The sequence below is a fragment of the Saccoglossus kowalevskii genome, chromosome 1, assembly GCF_978046115.1.
Source record: "Saccoglossus kowalevskii chromosome 1, keSacKowa6.1, whole genome shotgun sequence".
Lineage (NCBI taxonomy): Eukaryota > Metazoa > Hemichordata > Enteropneusta > Harrimaniidae > Saccoglossus > Saccoglossus kowalevskii.
The window spans coordinates 11,979,445-11,994,214 of record NC_140641.1 but is presented as its reverse complement, the minus strand read 5'-3'; the positions used below and the strand labels follow the sequence as shown (position 1 = coordinate 11,994,214).

The 14,770-nt window shown below is 34.8% G+C and overlaps 1 long non-coding RNA gene across 1 annotated transcript; it reads left to right on the top strand.

Annotated features, from left to right (window-relative positions):
• Nucleotides 1-5,458: 5,458 nt before the first annotated feature.
• On the top strand, nucleotides 5,459-5,916 carry LOC144353781 (uncharacterized). Its single transcript, XR_013420854.2, has 2 exons — nucleotides 5,459-5,557; nucleotides 5,738-5,916. It is a non-coding gene; the product is annotated as an uncharacterized LOC144353781 (long non-coding RNA).
• The last annotated feature ends 8,854 nt before the right edge of the window (nucleotides 5,917-14,770 follow it).

Below are 14,770 nucleotides of genomic sequence, written 5' to 3'. Positions count from 1 at the left end.
ACAAGAGGTAAATGTATGACTAGTCTGGACGGACTGGAATCACAGTCTCCAGTTGCCTCTTCTAAAATACACAAGTCCAAAAAAACAAGTTTACAGCATTGATGAAGAGGATAGAGTTGCCCCCGGGGGTTCACTCTATATGTTGTTACTATTCCATGTGCGTTCCAAATTTAGCGGGAAAGCGGGGTGTTTTTTACCTTCTATTTACAGAATATTTGCCGAAAATAATATTTAATAATCAAAAATCTGTAATCAGCGAAACAAGGTTCTTACACGTACACAATTTACAACTGTCGGTGGAAACTTGACCAGTATATTTAGCTTTCAGTAGAGTATATAACGAAATACAACATTTGCCGATAATAACAATATAATCAGTAAATGGTTCGTTTCGCTACTTACAGATAATCGAAAACCAGCAAAACAAGGGTCTGACATATTCACAACTGTCGGACGAAACTTGACCAGTATTTTTATTTATTTATTGTTGCTACACTTTTACATCAGGGGCTCACTAATTAGTAATTAGGAGCTGCAATATGATTATTGGAAAAAGCACATACTAAATAAATGAAGTATGTGAAATAAAAAAAAAAAAACATTTTAAAACTTAAAGGAAGTAAACAGAAATAAAACTTTTTAAAACTTAAAGAAAATACAAAAAAAAAATCTGTTGAGCTTAAAGTTAAATACAGGAAATACATCTAATCTACATAATCTTTTCTATAATCCATGGCATAAATAAGAAAACTTTTCACAATTCTATCAATATATTTACCTTTCAGTCGTGTATATAACACCATAAAACATTTGCCGAAAACAGCGTGATTGTAATTAGTAAACGGTTCGTTTCGCTAATTACAGATAATCAAAATTCTGCAATCACGCGGCGAAACAGGGTCTTAATAAATTAATCACAAATATTGCACGAAACTTGACCAGTATTTTTAACTTTCAGTCGTGTATAAAACTTTATAAAACATTTATCTATAGTTGGCGAAACGAACCATTCACTAATTAAAATCCCGTTGCGGTAAATGTTTTATGGTGTTATATACACGACTGAAAGGTAAATATACTGGTCAAGTTTTGACAGACAATTGTGAATATTGTACGTGTCAGACCCTTGTTTTGCTGATTACAGATGTTTGAATATGTGTTATGTTGTTATATATGCACTACTGAAAGGTGAATATACTAGTCAAGTTTCAACCGCCGGCTGTTAATATAGATTAATACAGATTTTTGATTATTTGTAATTAGCGAAACGAGCCATATACGTATTAAATATTATTATTTTCGGCGAATATTTTGTAAATATTGTGCGTATAAAACCCATTTTCACTGATTACAGTTTAATTTTATTATGTGTGTTATCCCGTTTTGTTTCGTTTCGTCGATTACAACAAGGTGCATACAGAAAGTCATTCCCCGGAGTCATCCACATTTCTGAAACTTCTTTCGCGCCTCGGTCTCATTCGCATTCAGCTCCTGCTTTTTTAAGGGTTCTCTGCCCTGTATTCATGCCAAAGTCACTTGGAGCTAAACATAAAATTGCGCAATGATATCTGATGAAGTAAGAATCCTGGCAAAGTCGTGTGCATTGTGTATTAAACTATAAAATAAATGATCATATTCATAATCATGTCAATAGTTCTCATCTTTCTTCATCTAACAATGAATAACAACAACAGGAGTTGCATACATAGTAACTTGTTTGAGTTGATCACACTCCACTTGATTGCAAAAACGGCATAGAATGCTCGCAATATGGGGTAGAATGTTCTCAATATGTGTCTGAAATAGGAGGTGTTTTTTCTTCAATATGTCTGCTCTAGGGGGTACTAAATTTACATTGCGTCCGCAATAGGGTCTATGGTTTGCCAATGTGGTGCCAGCCCTAGGGGCCTATTATTTTTTAGCAAGAACGCACATGGTGTAAGGTTTTAATATAGAGTGACTCGCCCGGGAGAGTTGCTCACTCTACGAATCTGATCATCGACCTGGGACACCTGCACCAACAATTCAAATGATCCAATGGATAACGTACATTCACACATTTTCAAAAAGCTACTCACTGGCTGCTATTAGAACAAAGGAGAAATGTGTACCTACTCACCAATCAAGATGCTGCACATTTTAGCTACCGTCTGTCTGTCTGCTGTGTAAGCAAATTTAAAATTAGTAAATTATATTAGTGTAATGTGTAGATTTTTTTTATAATTTTAAATAACTATGATTATTATGTCCTGTATCCACACAATTTAGGTTTCGTAGAAAAAGCCATAGAAGTAAACTCTCATTTTTTTTTATCCAGAACCCTGTACTTTCAGTGTTGGATTTTGACATTCACGTGGACCTAATAAGAGTGGTGCACCAAGATCAGAGATCAAGCAATCCTATTACGCTCCAGAACAATCATGCATCTAAGAGCTTTAATGAGTTTTGTATGAATGATTTCATCCGTGTGGGGCATTGAACTCAAGGTCTTACAGTGCCAACAGTTCAGGCTTTAGAACATCATTAGCCTACACCCTGTAAAGTCCAGTCAGCCTTGATTGGCTCACCTAACATAGGACTGGGTGCACAGATTGTTCCATAACACCAATAACACTACTCATGGACGCCTCAAAAGTAGGATAAGGAGCCAACAGTACATAAACATTCTGGACAGGGCCCTAAAAAACAAGAAAAATCTAATGCGACAACTGTTGAGGCAGGAGGAAAATAGAATTATAATATTCAGAAACAGTATGACCAAGGTGGCAACTAAGAGAGTATCTTTTCCAACAATATTGCCAAACACAAATGCAACACAAGGATATGTTTCTTTGAATGACGATAGTTTAGTGGAGGGGGAGGCAAGGGGGGTAGCTGGTACAGTTTTACGGAAAATAAAAAGAGGTTTTTACAATTTACAAGGAAAAAAGACGTTTTTACAGTTTACAGTGAAAATTTAATTTTGCAGTGAATTGTGTCATCTAGTTGTTTTACAGTTTCGAAAATTTAATTTAATTTTTATTTGGACGTAAATTCTTGTACGTACCGAGAAAAGTGACACATTTTACAGTGTACGAATAAAAGATTTGATGGATTACGTTGTACGTCTAGCCTGTGATTACAGAATTACGGAATTTATTTTTTCAATATTGCAATTACGTTGAGCGAAAATAATCCTTGCCCCCCTCTTTAGTGATTGATGAGGTAGTAGCACTCTTGTTTTCTAATAGAAGGAATTTCTGTGTTTTTCAGTCAGACCCCTGTGCATGAACAAACTTGAAAGAGTTAAGATCAGGAACGGCACTAAACAGATGTTTGTCTGTTATTCAGTGGGAAAGCAACAGACATCTGTATCCCCTACGATCAATAGCCATTTGGTAAAGCATACAATTACCCAATTATACCAAGGGTTTGGCTAACTTTGGCGTTTCAGTCAGTTGAATTGATCTATCAAATTCTTGCGATGGGTTTTTGGAAACTACCAACTCATTGCTTGCCAGCAAGTCTTAAGATGATCTGATCAAGAGGACATAGTATGGGAAATAAAAAAAAAAAACCGTACTTTGAAATTTTCCATAGTGAAGGCATATTCATCTTATCGACACCGGCCTTCTATATCACCGGGCTAGTGCAAATAGAAACATTCATATTGAACACTATACAAATAAGCATGGATATAATTACAATTTATTTAGGAAACAATGGCTTTGAACTTGATGTAATCATCTAATAAAATACATCTGTCATTGTGGAAAACAAATAATTATGAGTAGATGAAGTGCACGTATTAGCTACACCAACGTATTTAACACGGAACATGCTCGGCTAAAAAATTAATCATACATATTAATTTATTGGGATTACAACTCCACGTTGGTATCTTGACAAGACATGATTGATTCATATCTCAGGATAATACTAGTACTGCCCATCTGTGTTTGTGCAATTGTTATTAGTATAGCTTTTATTATTTCCTATCACTTGGAGGATCCCAGTCTAATTATTCCACGCTCATTACCTTTTCTGTTCGATTGTATCTGCAACGCCGCCAGCCTGTGTATGTGTCCTCCTTGCTTCTATAATGTAGTCAAAAACATTGTTCTTATTATTATAGGTCCAATTATAACATTTTCGGTTAATTCACTATCTGTTCGATTATGTATGCAATATAACCAGCTTTTTTTGTCTCCTTCTGAATCAGTATCACTTATGAGACTAGAACGATACATCTATATGACATTGCATTACCATTTGAAGTGAAGACAATGCTTTATGTGACAATTACATCAAATATCACCCATATTTAATATCATATAATCAAAAATCTATCTACTATCTATCCAATTAAAATTGATGCCACTTTTAACATGATGATACTATTTACTGGGTTTCGTATTTTAATTGAAGCTCACAAACGTGAACTGATACTTTGTGTGACACCATTCTTATGAGTGTAAGTCCTGATAAATAATAATAAACAAGAATGTCTTGTATCTACCATCTTACCGCCAACAATAATTGTAAATCTATGTAGTCTACTATCATACTAACCACACCAACTTCAGTTAATACAGTCAAACAGTTAACGTTGCGTGAAATTGGTTTCTTTCTCATAGATCATCCTTCCTTTGAAATGTTTGGTGTTTAGCTAATAAGGGATCATTTGGGAAAACGAGTACAAACGAGGACTGTGTCATTTTCAATGTTTAGTTTGAAAACAAATATTAAAATATATTAATGAAAAAGAGTGAACGTAAAAGTAATTCAAATGTAACATTGAAAATGGTGTGGGTAGTGATATGTCACTGTATTATTAGGTTTACAGCACAATTTATAAATCCGATGATTAATAAATGATTGCTTAGTACAAATAATTAAACCACCAACAGCTTAGAATGTTTGTTTGTATTTATTGAAATACATTTAGGACTAATACATGTTTCATGCTGTCGTAACCTTGTAATGTAATAAAGTTAATATAAGTATAGAAGACTGCAAAGATGATAAAAGATCTGTCTCGTCGATATCTTCATAGTTTCCACCAATGTGCTTCTGTAATCAATAACTGTGAAACACATTGATATCCATGGCAGTAGCCATTTATTATGAGGATTTTACGTGGGTGAGTCAACAAGTTATGCCATTAGATAGGTATACATATAATTATAATTATCTTACATCAAAATGAAGTTGATCCTCTGTAGATCACATCCATACATGTTTCTCTTATTAGCAATATTCTACCATGTTCCATCCCTGCCCCGTAAAATTATGTTGACTGTTTTTGAGCTACTTCTTCAATACAGTTTTCACTTCCTCATCACTGGAATAATGTTGGTCTCTCACACCCTCTCTCATAGGCCAAAGAAATGGTAGTCTGAAGGCGCTAAATCTGGTGAGTATGGAAGATAATGGTAAAGTTATCTACCCAAATGGGGCGACTGTCTTCCCTGTCCTGATGATTGGGTGCGGTTGAGCATTGTCATGCCAAAAGAGGATATTGTAGATTGGCAAGTTGGATCTTACTCGTCAAATTCATGTTCTTAGCTTCGTCGGGGTAGGTATCAATGTAGGCCTAAGAGTTTACTGTTTTTTCCCTTTGGCAATAAGTCTACCAGAATGACACCTTGAGCATCCCAAAAGAGAGTCGCCATGTTTTTTTTAAGCTGACACTTGCTTCTTGAACTTGTTCAGTGACTGAGAAGACAATCACAGTTCCCACCTTGTTCTTTTCCAGACGACGGACCCACCTTTACTATAATCTATTGTATTGTCTATTGTATTATCCTCAAAGACATTTTGTAATGATCGGCGAATGTTCACAGGGGTTCCCCCTCAACAACAAGAAACTGCTGTTTTCACTGCTTTAAGTTATTCTTATCAAAATCGTCACATGAAATAAAGAAAATGACATTACTTTTTGACTCACTCTCGTAGTTTTACATCACCATAAATTGATGAAACATATCATACCAAATATAAAATTGGACTGATAGTTGACGTTGCATGAGAAACCAACAATTGTATTATTGAAGCATAATTGTAATAAGTACATACGATACATCACTATATTGTAATTGTTGTTGCTCATGGACACCTTATTATGAAACGTAATAACTTAAGGTAGGCTTTCTTAAAATCACTATTCATTGCATACAACATAGGGTTGATACATGAATTTAAAATTATAAAAAAAAAAACGCCAAACTGCTCATATCAATGTCGATCATTCGTGATGAAGAAATAGCAATAGCTGCTATAATGACATACGGCAACCACATAGACAAATACACTAAAACCAAGACACCAGTATTGACCAAACGTCGAATTTCAACTGCTGGTTTGGAAGATTGTACCTGGGTGGTTGTCGTCATAACTTGATTGTTGATTTTTCTTTGTTGTTACGAACTTCGATTAAAATGCGAACACTGGTAAATAGCATTGTCGACACAGTGATGATGACCATAATTGGACCAGGTAGACACCATAAAAATACGAGGATCTTCGACTACATCGTAAAAGGGATCTATGATATTTGGTATAATTAGGCTTTCGATGCTTTTCCGCATCGAAAGCCTTTTGTAATTGTAAAGTTTATTATTATTATTATTATTATTATTCTTATTCTGCCGTTTTTTAAAACTCTTCTGCTCGAAGACAGGTTATCCACTTGACCTGATACTTTACAGAAATAATCTATATGCAATTCTCTAAAACGTCAAAGTTTTCGATTTTCGATATGTGACGTCATTCGGCCGCCATCTTGGATTAAAGGCGAAATTTTCAATGCCGAATTGCACACCTTTCTGAGGGTCTGAGTGCTCCCAGTTTTTTTATGGTAGCAGCAGTGGAACAAGGGCTAAAATATCATCAAAAAAAACTTTAGCGGTCACGTGACTTTTTTTACTAGAATTTTCAGAAATTTTGTTTTGCATCTCATTTGCATATTTTTTGACTAATTCACTAACCCTGCATATATTTTGAAAGATCAAGTGCCATAGTATTTATTTTTCCAAACGGTTTCTCCAGGCGACGAGCCGTTTTTTAGAAAATGATTTTAGAATGTTTTTTCACATTTTTTTATTGTACCATGCAAAGCATCATGGGAAAGGGGGGAGGGCCCTGTACATTCTGTTTGAAATATCTCAAGCACTATTGCAGATAGGTACATGCAACCAGTGCAATATTGAAGCTATGTGATAAGAGATGTGACTAACACATTAAATGACCATATATGGTCATATGACCTCATTAAATATGCAAGTCTCAAATATGTCAAGTACTATTCCATGTAGAAACATGGAACTAATGCTATATTGAAGGCAATGGACAAGAGAATTGACTAAAATATTTGTTGACCATATATGGTCATAGAACTCATTAAATATGCATGTCTCTAAATTCTCAAGCACTATTGCATATACAAACATGGGAATAGCGTTATATTGAAGGCAATGGACAAGAGAAATGGGTAAAATGTTCACTGACCATATATGGTCATAGAACTCATTAAATGTGCATATCACTAATATCTCAGGCACTATTGAAGTACAAACATGGAATCAATCCTATATTGAAGGCATTGAACAAGATAAATTGCTAACATGTTCAATGACCATATATGGTCATATGATTCATATAGTGTAATCAATTCACCATGCTGTGACTAGATCAACATATATTGTGATCAATATGTCTACAGTATATAGTAAAATAATCACCGTACATGTCTCCATTACCCTAGATATTACAGAAGTGTAATGTCATAATTCTCTTGCATGAATGCAATTCAGCGCTAACTCAGGCATAGCATCGAAAGCCGGTAATCTCTGCTTGCAGCTATATTTATCACTGTAATTATGGGTATCACCCAGGAAAGTATGATTGCTGCCTTCACTCGTATGGCAGTCACTCGCAAATGGTAATGTAATGGCGATGTGATAAAGATGTATCGATCCAGACTTACCAGTGACATCGACACAAACGAGCACATATACATGGTTGACTGCATTGAAGATAGAATCATCAACAACAACGGTTCATACGTATAACAGAATGGATATGTTGCATAGTATGTTGCATTGACGAATCCCGAAACGAAATCGTTGATTGAAAGGTTGAGTATGAAATAATTAGCCAGGCGTTCCTTCAAGTTTGTACGAAGTAATGAAAGCTATCATTACTACCAGGTTAGTGAGCATAACAAGGGTAGATATACAGATGAACACTATTTCTCTCACTCCTAAAACACGACGTAAGTATTGTACGGAGTACGCCGTGATATTCCAATCAACAAAACTTACATTCATCTTAATCGGGAAAATGTCCAGTTCGTTCAATACAGGCCGCTGTTTCACATGTGCACTCTCTGTTCCAGGTATGCTACTTATGTAGCCAATATAAATGCACTGACGCCGAGCATATGACTGTAAGATACGCGACTAATCATTTTTGAAACATATTACATGATAACGTCGTACGTGACGATATTATGTGAGAAGATTAGTTATTCAATCGGAAACTGAAGCATCAGTAGGGCTGGCAAACCCACGAGAACACTGAGCCGTACACTCCGATGAATTTTACAGGCGATATGTCACAATGATGCTTCTATACTTCAGGGATTTGAGGGCAGCAGTGTGTCTCATGACAATTGGTCAAGAAGTATAGAATGTTAATAATTGAATCTATGAGGATCGGCAAGGGGTATTTTCATAAGCTTTAAACAATTTTATTTTTATTTTCGTAATAATGTAATTTAAATAAATAAAAAAACGTAATTTCGTAGACATGGGCAAGGTGTAAAACGTAGTCAGCTATTTTATTCTTACGTAATTTGTACAAAGATATTATTTTTTGTAAGTGTATAAAGCATTTTCACATTAAATGTCGTAATTCGTACGAAATTACAAACTTGTAATTGTTCTTTTGAAGCCCGGTGTCATGCGAAAAATCTCCCTAGCGGTAAAACGTTCTGGTGAGGTCGTTGCACATGCGTATTGAAGTTCTTGAATTTTCGTCGCGGTTTAGTGGATTCTCGTAAATAATCTTTATTAATCAATGAAAATAAACGTTCTGCTGTTGATGCATCGACGGCAGAGGGCTAAGTTGTTACGTATAAATCGAATGTAGGAAGTTTCGGACACACATGTTTCATATCTTGTTGCAGTTCTATATATTTATATTTTAAATTATTTATTTTATTTATACTAATAATACATTACATTGCGGCGTATTTATATTTATTTACCAATAACTCGTACGTCAGGAGTACAACTTATTTGAATTAAATTTGCCGAGATGATCAGTTCAGAAATGCTTGTTTATATTCCCTTCCTTGACTAGTTTAATTTGCATTCTGTGTGTTTGATATTGATTTAAAAAAATAAAGGTTTACATAGACGTCGCACCCGACGCGTTTTTGTAAAATAACAAGTTTATATTTTTATTGGTTATGTATGTATAATTGCTGAACACATCGACATTACATTTTGTAATCGTATCAGTTGTTCATACTTATAATTGTATTTTATATTAAATACAAATAAATACACCATGCTTGCAACGTGCGCAACGAGTTATTATTAGATCAATATAAATACGCCGTACTTGTAAGGTGTGAGTTATTGACAAATAAATATAAATGCGCGTATGAGTTAAAATTACATGTAAATGAATAAAAATACGCTTTGCTTACAATGTACGTGGTATTATATATAACAGCGGCCGGATTACTTTCGGAAATTCCGTCGCGTTTCGAAACGTTTTAATTTTCAAAACTTTTGAATATTTATTTATACTGTTTTTTTTCACTGGTCAGACTCCTTTAAAAAGTCACTTCTGGCCACTATAATGGCCATTATCATTTTAATGGCCGTTATATCAACCAGAATTTTGTTAGTGGTCGAAATATTTACCGGTGCTTTTAAAATTGGTATTTGTAATGATCATTATTTTTATACTGGTCAGAATAATAGTAATGTTTTATGACAATCTTTTTTTTAAGCCAGTACAATTGTAGGCAAACGTAAAATACAAGATTTTGAAAAATTTGAAATATGGAAAATATGTTTTGGGTTAATTTGTTTTAAAAAATGCAGACATTTTCAAATCACTACAAATCATACTTTAATATATTTTTATTATTACTAATGTGTTGCAATACAATTAACTAACTTGATAATTGAAAGAAATTGCAATATATTCCATAAGTAACACTTCGCGAGGGCGTAATTCGCGGTCAGTGTTATTTACGAAAATTTACAATTATGTTCACAATTTGATTAGAGAATTTCTTTCTTTATTTATTTATTATTACAAGTTTACTGTACACATATATTTTCACTGACCGCGAAATACGTCCTCGAGAAGTGTCACTGATGAAATATTTTATATTACAATTTGCTTTCAATTGTAATTAGTTGTATTGCTACACATTTGTAATCATTAATATATATATATATACAATTTATTATTCCATTGTTGAGAATGAGTTATACATTTGTTACATACTATAATTTCTTATCTATATTATAAAATTGTTCTGGGGATTAATAATTTCAATAAACAATATTCAATTATCCTCCTGCAACACCATTGAACAGTATAAAAACAATGTATGGTGCAAAGCCCATCCTATAAATGGTCAAAGATTCTTGGTCCAAGAACCTAGTGGCATAACCGGAGCAAGGGTCTTATTTAGGAACTCCTGCCAGAGCAACTGCACAAACCATAAAGGGAAAATTAACAGCTCCTAAGGATGGTATTCCCAGAGTAGCACCAGTTGTTAAAGACACATACAACTTTAATTCTCAACAACGATGAAAGGACCAGTTACTGCGACAAAGTATTCACTTACTTACCTACTCCCCGCGAAAGCTACCCGCTACGAAATCCACATTCCGCGAAAGCCACTCATCGCTATGCTACACAAAATATTAACTGATAGAAATTGTATATACCCAAGGATACAATGAAGTTGTTATTATTTTATTCTTATCATTACATTCTGTAATTAAAGTGTTCTGAACATTTCTGATTCTAGTCGCCAAAAGGACGCCACCAACAGCAATATATCAGTTGAATAATTCTCCGAGGTATTAGTACAAATAATTGCTGGATAAACACATTTCAATGTGTTGCAGCATTCTTAAAGGGCGGCAATCGTCGCGCCGCGTCCTGTTCGATATGGGACTCATAGCGACGTATACAACGCGTGTAAAATACATTGTTTATTTACATGACGACGACCACCGCGCTTCAAATAAATAATGCTTTGAGTTAAGCAGTGGGAGAGAAGAAATATTAATTTTCAATGAGTTTATCAGACCTGGACGCCATCACGTGTTGTACTTTTCCTGCATTTCTACTATCTAGAGTCCCTTTATACAGAGATTTACAATATAAAGACGCAGAAAAATACGGTTACGTGACTCGTGCAGCCCCTTGGATTTGGTGTTAGCTTTTTTTCCTAGTCCGTGTATTTACGTATTTGTGCAGCAGTACGAGTCTGCCGAGAAAATCTATGAGTTGTTCGCTAAAATGCCGGGTGTTTGTGCATTTGGTCAAATAGACTTAACAAGGGTTTTCTTCGGACTCAAACAGACGTAAAATCTAGGAGACCAAAGTGAGGGACGTTCGATTCGTTCCAAATGACATTCGTGTCCCACAAGTTTATTCGTCTCAAGTCGATTCGTCCCACAAGTTTATTCGTTCCAAAGTCGATTCGCCAACAAGTCGATTCGTCCCACAAGTTTATTCGTCCTATGTTCGATTCGTCCCACAAGATTATTCGTTTCAAAGTCGATTCGCCAACAAATCGATTCGTCCAACAAGTTTATTCGTCCTATAGTCGATTCGTCCCACAAGTCGATTCCATCAATATTGTAATTAACCTTCCAGTCACCTGACTGTCTATCATGGTCGATTAAACCAATAAATGCATCCGTGGCGTCACCCTGAATTACTACATGCATATTTTACATGCACAGTTTACTACCCTGTGGTGATATACACAGCACTGCCAAGTGTCCACAAACTCACACTTTTTTCTTAGCTGGCTTACCACTTTCGTTGACTGTATCAACATCTGACGTATATTTATCCATGGACTGTAAACGAGCTATTGTGACTTCATATAAGCGAAAGATTTCAAGAGTTTTCTGGAGGGACAACTCACAGTCAGCTATTTGAAACCGAAATTGTCATCTAAGCGTTAGGCCGTCGCTGATTGGCTGCTGTGCTGGAATGCCAATTTTTAGTTTCAAATACCCCGACTTAGTGTTCTATGTTCTTCGCGTAATTAGGTGTTCGTATGCAAGGGATTTTTCCACACAAAAACGACGAATTCGGCCGAATTTTGTTATCGGTTGGCTTAATATAACCCCAACGGACCGTATTTTTGTGAAAGATTGGTATTTTTGTCCTGATTTGTAGGAATCTGAAAAACGCGTTTCACAACTTGTCTCTTATTTAGTTTTATGCGTCATTCAAGATGGCGGCCCCCATATAGTAAATATCGTATTTATTTTATTATCACGTGTGCGCCAGCTGACTGTGGGACAACTGTTCATGCAGCAGCTTTTTTCGAGTAGCTTGATCTAAGATACCAACTGCCAGGCAATCTGTAATAGCGAATCATGTTGGTCACCTAAATTGCAGTTTGAAGCAATTTTCAGTATGGTAGCATAGAAATCATCAAATTTGTCACCTGATTTCTGGACACGCAGTGCCGACCTAGAGAAACATGGCAGTACAGTGTCAATACCGATCTTATCTTTCTCTATGAGACCTGAAGATATCAGTTCAACAATACCTGTTTGAAAAGTTCCTGATCAGTAGCGCGACTTACGATACTGTGGTGTTGAAGTTTATCGGGAAACGGTACATGAAAACGAGATGCCATTTTTGATGAAGGTGGTTGGTGTGCACGGGGAACTGCCATGTTTCTTTAGGAATCATATCCCACTTCGATCACCATGTCATAACAGGCATTAATAATATTCCGCAGGATGAACCAAAAGACACACCTATTTATACGTCTCGCGTCCGCGGTAGCTTGTTAGGACCTCGTTGACCCATGCGACGTTTTAGTCGATATATCGGAATATGTTATGACACTGTTCATATCAAATTAATGTATTGAAACTATATTGTAAAGACGCCAATTGAGAATAAGATTTATCATTTAAACTGATGTTTAAAATGTTTTAAATACACAATACAAAATTGTATATAAAAGTTAGAAATAATTACATAATTACCAAAATTACATTTGCCTTGTAATATAGTGTACTGCGGCATTTTGTAATAATGACCCGTTTTGTAACAACTTACGCGTTTTGTAATAGGGGTAGCAGCGTTTTGTAATAACTGACGCGTTTTGTAATAAGGGTAGCATTGTTTTGTAATAAAATCACTGACGCGTTTTGCAATAGGGGGTAGCAGCGTTTTTTTATAATACTCATCGATTGAGCAATCCCAAACTACAAACATAGTTGTATTATTACAGACGTGACTGCAACACTAAATAAATAAATAAATAAATAAATAAATAAATAAATAAATAAATAAATAAATAAATAAATAAATAAATAAATAAATAAATAAATAAATAAATTCAAGTGTTCTAAATACCACGTGAAGGCGGTTTATTGTTGTTCATTTTATCGCCAATTCGTCACATTTTTTCAACTTATTATAACTAGTTCAATTCGAGTTCAATTAAGTGTCTTTTATAAAATTGTTTTTATGAATGATTTTACCACTTTCAGAACATTTGTTTTGTGGTTGTTGTTGAACACATTTGTTTTGACACGTTTGGATTCAGCAGTTCCAATGGGTTGGGTTCCAATGTGAATGTTTATTCGATTGAATTTGGAATGAGGTGATCGGATGCATCGATATATTGTCATTATGTGTTTCATTCTGATCTCTTACCTGGATGTTTTTCGCTATTATATGATTTGCTAATTTGCTAATTGCGATGTATTATAAAGACAATTATGGGCTTCACAAGGCTGCTTTCATTAAAATACCTTTAGGAGGGGTCTTGAGAAAATCTTGGATTTTAAGGATCCTTGACTGATGTTTAATACTTTTAAGAACCCTCGCCCAAATAAAAACGATCCAGTTGTTTAACCGTACTATATACACTTGGAATTCCAATAACACAAAGCATCATAATATTAAAAGTTTTGATATAACTGTTGTTGGGAATATGTATAGTCATTCCCAATATATTTAAATGGATCGGTCTGGTACGCAGTCCCGTCGAAATCATGGCCTTCAAGTTTTTTATATTATATAACAATAATTACATTGAAGCAGATGACACTTGGTTTACCGTGATATCATTAACATGAAGCTCATGACACAACTGATTTAAATGGGCTTGAAGATCGGGTGGGTGTGGCAGCAGAAATGTTTGGCACATAATCATTGAACTACAGCAGCAACAGTTCAATAAAATGCAGTAGTGTGCAATGAAAAATAACCGACATTCATTCTGAAATGCATATAAGAGAATGGCAAAAATAGTTACAATATTAGATAGGTATATGTCTTAAACGTTTAGATTTTTTTGGTTTTGTTCTTTAACACATGCAGTAATAAACTAATACATTCCAGCTTAAGGCAGTTTTTTCTCGGTTCTCGGTTTATTATATTTATTAGATGTATGTGCATTTTATCTAATATATGTATATACAGTTACACGTATTCAAAGTCTTGCTGATTGCACAATCGCAATAAACTAGACTCTAGTCCAAAG